The 7,349-nt window shown below is 42.6% G+C and overlaps 1 protein-coding gene across 2 annotated transcripts in view; it reads right to left on the reverse strand.

Moving 5' to 3' along the window:
- The window catches only part of GPBAR1 (G protein-coupled bile acid receptor 1), a 16,796-nt gene extending 14,467 nt beyond the window's left edge, over positions 1–2,329 (reverse strand). The window contains exon 1 of one of the 2 annotated variants that reach the window (XM_072417983.1): positions 2,044–2,329. The gene's annotated coding sequence lies outside the window, so the exon portion shown is untranslated. The remainder of the gene's footprint in view (positions 1–2,043) is intronic. The other variant, XM_072417981.1, reaches the window with a different exon arrangement.
- Between the last annotated feature and the right edge of the window lie 5,020 nt (positions 2,330–7,349).

The raw sequence follows: 7,349 nt of genomic DNA on the forward strand, positions 1-7,349 counted from the left end.
GACAGGAAACTGAAATGCTATAGGCTGGGGTTAAATCCTGACAGTTTCTATGTCCGGGAGTTATTAGCATTCAGCATGCAGGAAACCAGCTGCAGGGGCTCGGCTGCACCAAGTATTTCTTATGGCTTATTGATCTGAGATTTAAAGGTGTCCGTCACAGTCACACAGCTGAGTACCTTTGTAAGAAGTTGTACAAAACCTTCCAGAGTCAGATTGTCAGTTTTATTCACAGGATGCTCTCCCAGGTTCTCTTTAAATATTTACCCACTGTATGTAGAATATGAATATGCTGTTAGAAACTTGTCTTTTGGAAGTGCAGGTTCTGGTGCTGTCATCCCTAAGGTGTCTTCTTCAGACCTTTGTGGCCCATTTGCAGCGAACCAAAAACAGCCCTCCAGCATTTTATTGTGGTGCACTGCAATGCAATTCCATTGACACCTACCCTATGTGGGCATCGGGGTGCCATTGTAAATGGATGTCAATGGACCAAAGTGCTGTGCGTTACTGCAAACATAGGACTGAAAGGGTCCCGAAAAGATTTGAACAACAATGGCCAGACCAGATTTAGGCAAACCCCAGCAGATTTCAAAATCAATAAAAAAGACAATTAAAATTCTGCTTATTAAGTCCTCCTAAAAAACAATCAGACAATACAATATACCCCCTTACAGGTAAAGTGATCACCAGGGATTATTTGCCTACAATGACACCTGGCAGGGGGGGAAAATTAGGTCAGCAAAAGTGAACAATTATTTTTTGATGGTGATGTGTTATAAGCAGGAAAAATGGGCAAATGTAGGAATCTGAATGACAAGGGCCAGATATTGATAGCCAGATCTCTTGATCTCTAAAGCAGTAAGGTTGTTCTTGGCATACAATGGTTACTACCTACAACAAGTGGTCCAAGGAAGGACAACCAGTGAACCCGCAGCAAGGTCATGGAATTCAAAGGCTCACAGAGGCATGTGAGGGGGAATGCTGACCCCCATTTACTCCCAAAAGTGCTTCCAAAGGGCAAAGAAAGCTGAACCAGAGCACTGGGAGAAGGGGATCTGGTCGCTTTAATAAAGGATATTGCAGTAGCTAGGTGCTTGTGAATTTATCGAGGAAAGAGAAGGCAGCAGCATGCACTATACCAAGAAAGTAGAATGGAGGAGTCTGTGTGACCGTCAAAGGTTTCGATGAGTCCATGTCCTAATGGATCAGAGCTGTTCTGACAGCACAAGGGGCACCTTCACAATATCAGGTGGTTTTCATGTTTTCAGGGCTGATCACTGTAAAAGTAAATTATATTTAAAAGCACTTTTAGGGAGATTTTCTAATACCTCTCATCCCAAATGCACAAAAATGTCAAAAAATAAAGGAAATATTCAAAAGGAAAATCCCTTTTAGGTTGTCACTGCAGCAGGTGTCCTTGCTGGAAGTTTTCTCTATGCACCATTGCTGTTGCTGGATCTAATTATGTTCTGCCCCAGAAGTAATGGTCACCTGAAGAATTAAGGCCGTCAGACCTGGTGCATTTCTCCATTGTTTTCTCGCATAAATGTGCATTCTTTAAGGCATCCCACAATTAATTAGTAATCCACAAAGAATTCTAAAAACTACAACACTGTAAAGTTTTGGTTCAGTGCATTGCACGGGTGTCGGAGCTGCTTTGCCATAGTGCATTGAGTGCTATTCAAAAAGAATGGCGCTGCAAAAAGCTCAGTGTGCACGTTACGGCTATGCAACGCATTGGGAAGGTGTAAATGAGTATGTGCACCTCCACAGCAGAGACACAGAAAGAAATAGGGTGTAAACCCTTCCACACACACAAAACATTTTATGAAAAAAGTTTTGGCATTAGATGTTAACCAAGTGATGCCATTTATGTGGCATAGAAAATTGGCATCTGAGCAGTAATTTGCCATAGAAATTCTTACATGACACCACAAAAGGCAATTAAAAAAGCAGCTGGATCTGAAATCGGAGGCCTACACTGACATATAGTTAGATAAGGATCTATAGGTTATCATATGCAAGATAGAGAACTAAAAACTTTACTGGTTTGCAGGTTCCTGTAGAATATTTGTAGGGTCTGGGTTAGCCCAAATGGTACCTTGGTGAAGTGGGAAGGTCGAAGCATCCTGGAAGGGTTGTGCAGTCTGCCCAGCTGTCTCTCTGGCACCGCTGTCTCTGTCTGCCTGGTCCCAGAATACTTCTCTGTCTTCAGTGTCAGGGGAAGTGTTACTGTACATCCCTCCACCCTGACTGCTCTGTCCCTCCTCCTGTGACACAAACTGCCTGATGGCTTTATATGATACAAGAAGTATCTGAACTGAGAGACAAGGGATGGGACAGAACAATGACTTACTTTGCAGCAAATTTACATTTACATTTGGTACTAAAACCATTCTACACCGATACATGAATTGCATCCTGAATGAACTTTAATTTTCATAGTTTTCATTAGTTCCAAAACAGAACATAAGACAATACTTTAGCATAGCACAGAATGTGCATCGCATGCAGTTGGTACAGTTGGATCAATGAAAAATTATCCATGACCTCGGATGATGTTGAGAACTACATGCATTTGTGTGAATTGTCAGAATGTTGTAATAGTAACTATCATCATCTGTAGCATTTGATAATATGGCAATGTATGATATCTGTCTATGAAATAATGAGACTTATATAATAACTGACTTTTATTTATATGACAATTCTAATGTTTGTCCTCTTCAATATTCTCTCCTTTTACAATTAAGCATCAATTTCAATTTAGAAAAAATTCCAAAGGTGCCAAATCTGGTAAATATGGAGGATGTTCTAGCGTAGTAATGTGTTTGTCGGTACTACAGGAGGGGGCAGATATAAAACCAGTTACCCTGCCCAAGCACTGCGGGCATCAGTGTCCGGTCTTTCATAGCCCACTTATAAAGTGGAAAAGTGGCAAATATTACAATAACATATAAGAGAAAAAAAAAAGAATTTTCTCAGCGCTCAACACGTTTCGCTGAAAAAGGCCTACAAGATATGTATCACAAAGGTGCAAAAGTCCTGAAATCACCAGAATGATGATTAATAAGGAGTTCACATAGTCAAATCAACACTTTAAACCTGTAAATGGGCATATTAGGCATCCCAAGATTCCCAGACCGGTTCAAATTTAGCAACATTATTTCTGAGGAGAGCGGTAAGATATTCCATCAAACAGACCTCCTGGACAATGGGCCAATTCGGTGATTACCTTGTTAACCCTGTACCAATAGCTATAAATAGTGGGACAGAACCAAAAAATGTGCTCCAGTGTCCCACGCTGGGTTCCACATCTCCAGCAAAGAGAATCTGCAGCTGAGAACAGCCAGCATATGGCGTGTGGTACCACCGGAACAAAATTTTGTACAAGTTTTGTACACACTTTGTAAAGTGTGTATATGGAGCTTTTATTGGCCGCCTCTCAGAGCTTGGATCAATCATCCCCGTCTAATCAAAATGGCTTCCCAGGTGCCCATATAGACAAATTTGCCAGAAGCCCCCTGTGCAAACACATGGAGGAGGTGATAAATGGAGGAAATAAGACCTTTGGCATAAGGAGCGGTGGCACAAATTCAAAGGGGTGAGTGTAGTAAATTTGGGCTATTATTGAAGGGAAAGGACATAATGCCTTATCTGCAAGTATGCAAAAAAGGAGGGTTGTAGGAGGTCAAACACTGGGGGGAGGATAACATAGTCCACGAGGGCAAGTAGCAAAGATGAGTTGCTACATAATATTTAACCAAGTCTGGGCCCCCAAGACCCCCCAATTCCTTGATCTGGATATGTGTCGCTTTTGTGCCAAAATAAAATTCAGAAAACCAGCCTGCAACTTTTTCAAAGTCAAAATCGGGACCCAGACTGGGCAAGAGCATCATTTTTATAGACGCAATGCATCCTAAAAGCAACAGTGAGTGCCCTTTCCATTTATTCAAATAATTGTATATATCCTGAAACGGTGGGGGGAAATTATTAGCGTACAGTTGGTTATAGGAAGCTGTGATCTTAGTTCCCAAGTAACTCAGATAATGTATCCGCCACATGAAGCATCCTGTAATGATGAGAGTTGCAAGGGTGGTATATGTGGAGGCATGGCTTCTGTGTTTGAGGAATTGACCTTATAACCCAAAACAATGCTAAAAGCGTCAAAAGTTGCATTTCTATGGGCACAGGGAGGGAGACCATAATTAAATTTTAGTTATCATTTGACCCATTTATTTGCTCCCATTTTACTTTAATATTAGCCTAACATTCTCATGGCATAGAGAGCTGCAATTGAAAACATTCATGACTGTATATGCCAACACCAACATACCAGATGAGGTCCTGGAACTTTTTTCACATCACAGGAATATTGTGATTTTCTTCAAATGTACACTTATCTGTATCAGTTACTATAACATTTGACTCCCATTGTTTCCAATGTTAAAAACTTCTTAGATAAAATTTTAGCCTGTTCATTTTTTTTTTTTTAAAGAACATTACTGGGAGCAGACGGCTTGACTAACAAGATGTTGGATCTTTGCCTAGTTTTAATTCTCGAGCAACCATTGAAAGAGGAAGAGACAGGCACTTTTTACACCTTCCTAATTGCACATTTGCCTGCATCCTGTTTGTCCATGGAAACGCATGCGGCATAAACACAGCGAGCTCAAACAGAGGACCGGCAGTAGGTATAATTCTTGATCTGCTGTCAGTTCTTATCAGCCTGATCTGTGAACCGGCTACACCCTGATAACCAGTCCACAGTTTGCATGATCAAATTGAAAGGCATGTGCCTTTCTGGGATGATGCAAAATATATTTAAAGAAGATCTGAACCTTACGGATGACATTTAGGCTACGTACACACACATCAGATGCTCAGGGCGGATATCAGACGAGAATCTGGGGTGTGTACAGCAGTCCTGGCAGATCCATGAACGATAGTAATAGAAGTGAAGGTGGGGGGGGGGGGACCTAATTGCTTTTCCCTCACCATAGAGTAGAACTGTGCTGTATGTACAGCACTCATGCACGCCATAGGCGGTGTCCCTTCTGCAATAATCTCCTACCTGTCTGATTGTGCTGGGGAAAGCACCTTTTGTTCGGTGATCCCAGCTATCCATGCGTCTGCCGGGGCTGAATGAACTCACACACAACTCCTGCACCATCCCAGCCCTGCCATTCAAGATTGCCAAAGAAAAAAAAAAGGGGGGGAAGATGGTGGCACCCTGCAAAGAAATGGGGACAGGTACAGACACATTTAGTGGAAGAGAGGGGTCAGCATATAATGCATGGTCATTTTTTCCCCTTCTTGGACCACTTTTGTTAGGTATTAACCATGGCATGCCAGGGACCCCTAAGACTTATCATTTTGGTGATGTTCTGACACAGTCATCTAGACATTCGAAATTGGCCCATGTCAGAGTGGTTCAGATCCTTACACTTGCCAATATTTCCTGTTTCCGAGACATCACCCTCAAGAACTGACTACCTAATACGGTTGACTACATCACCCATCACCAATCAGCCACCCCTCCATTACTCCACCTATGGTATACACACCTTCCCCTCTTAGACCAGTGTTTCTCAAACAGGGTTTCTCCAGAGGTTGACAGGGGGTTCTTGAGAAATGAGCAATTTGTACCTCTCAGGACAGTTTTAAGTGACACCAATGATCTGTTTGGAAATATTTGGATAAGGGTGACATTCTTCCCAATAGCCAGCATGTGAGAGGAATTTTTCCCACTGACCACATTAATATACTGTGAGCTGTGGATATAGTAAATATAGCAAGTGTTTTTTCAAGGTCAAGAAACACTAGTCTTATATATCTAACCTTTTGATGGGTGCTAATGTATTGTTATTCCTTTTATCTATAAATGGTTTAAAAATTTTGGATGATCCTTTACCTAAATTCACCACTTATACCATGCAGAAGGGGCTAAAATGTCAGGACTTGTAACCTACTGTGCTGAAATAGTTTACAGGTCATACAGGGCCCACTTCGGCCTTTGCACCCAAGGTGCCAAAACATCCTATCTCAGCACGGTCCTGACCCCAGATCAGATTTCTGCAATCACCTTTAATTCCTCTTATATTACTTTCCATTGCCACTAATGTAGATCTGAAATTGAGACGGTAAAATCCATGCATGGTACAGTAACATCTTCATAGTGGCATTAGCATTGTGATATCAGTGCTCACCAATGCTATGCAGCTTTGTATAGTGCCTATACAAAACCTTGTTCCTCTTCAGTTGCCAGTTATAGATGTCTAGTTTACATACTTTACTTATAGCAGAGTAATCTGCTTTTAAATTTCCCGCCCCCACAATCCATCACTCCACCGCATCACCTGGATGATCACACATCATGCCGGGTGATGCGGTGGGGATGTCCCTACCCCGCTCACTCTCCGGGTGATGCGAGCAGGAGAGCAGGCAGTAGATTCAGGCGGTGCTGCCAGCGGGAAATCTCCGCTGGTATCACCCCCTAGATTTACTAATGGTGATCGCATCTAACTGCAGATGCGTGCAGCGGGGGTGGTGGGGACCCGGGCGGTATTTCCCGCCCGGCCACGGCCCCCAACGGAGAAGCTCCCCGCCATCACAGCGGGATTGTGCGATCGCCGCTGGAGCGCGGGGCTAAGGTAAGAGTGACCCCCAAAGTTACCCCGAGTGTGACTCGGGGTTACCGCTTTTTTTCCCCACCCCAAGTCATACTCCGCTGGAGCGCGGGGCTAAGGTAAGAGTGACCCCCAAAGTTACCCCGAGTGTGACTCGGGGTTACCGCTTTTTTTCCCCACCCCAAGTCATACTCGGGATTACCGCTAGGGGGGTTAATGGAGCACCGCTATCAAGGTTTCTGGAATGAAAGTATGATGGCTGACTACTGCTGGATGCTGTACCGCGACAATCCAAAGAGTACACAAGAAAATCATACTCTAAGCATTTCTGAAGAAACAATGGTACCTGATTGACACTGTGCAGTAGATCTATACCACAGTGTGCCTTATTTTCCTTAACACTGAAGATGTATTAACATTCACTTCCATGGTGCTTACGTTTTAGTACAAAATACATGCATGTACAATGTTTACTATAATAGTACTCATAACTCAGAAACTGTACATGTTAGGGAAAAACTGAAAACAAATCCTGAATAATGCATAAAAACACAATATGAATACCATAGTTTCATAGATGTTTGTTCTTTTACTCTGCCCAACACTTTCCATTGCGTCAGTGCCAAAAAATGGGGATTATATAGAACTTCTGATGTGTGAATTCCATTAATAATTCATCAGTCATCATCATCCATTCCCTGGGTGTTCCCAACTCCTGCAGGT

The sequence above is a fragment of the Pyxicephalus adspersus genome, chromosome 7 (assembly GCF_032062135.1).
Source record: "Pyxicephalus adspersus chromosome 7, UCB_Pads_2.0, whole genome shotgun sequence".
NCBI classification, from domain to species: Eukaryota; Metazoa; Chordata; class Amphibia; order Anura; family Pyxicephalidae; genus Pyxicephalus; species Pyxicephalus adspersus.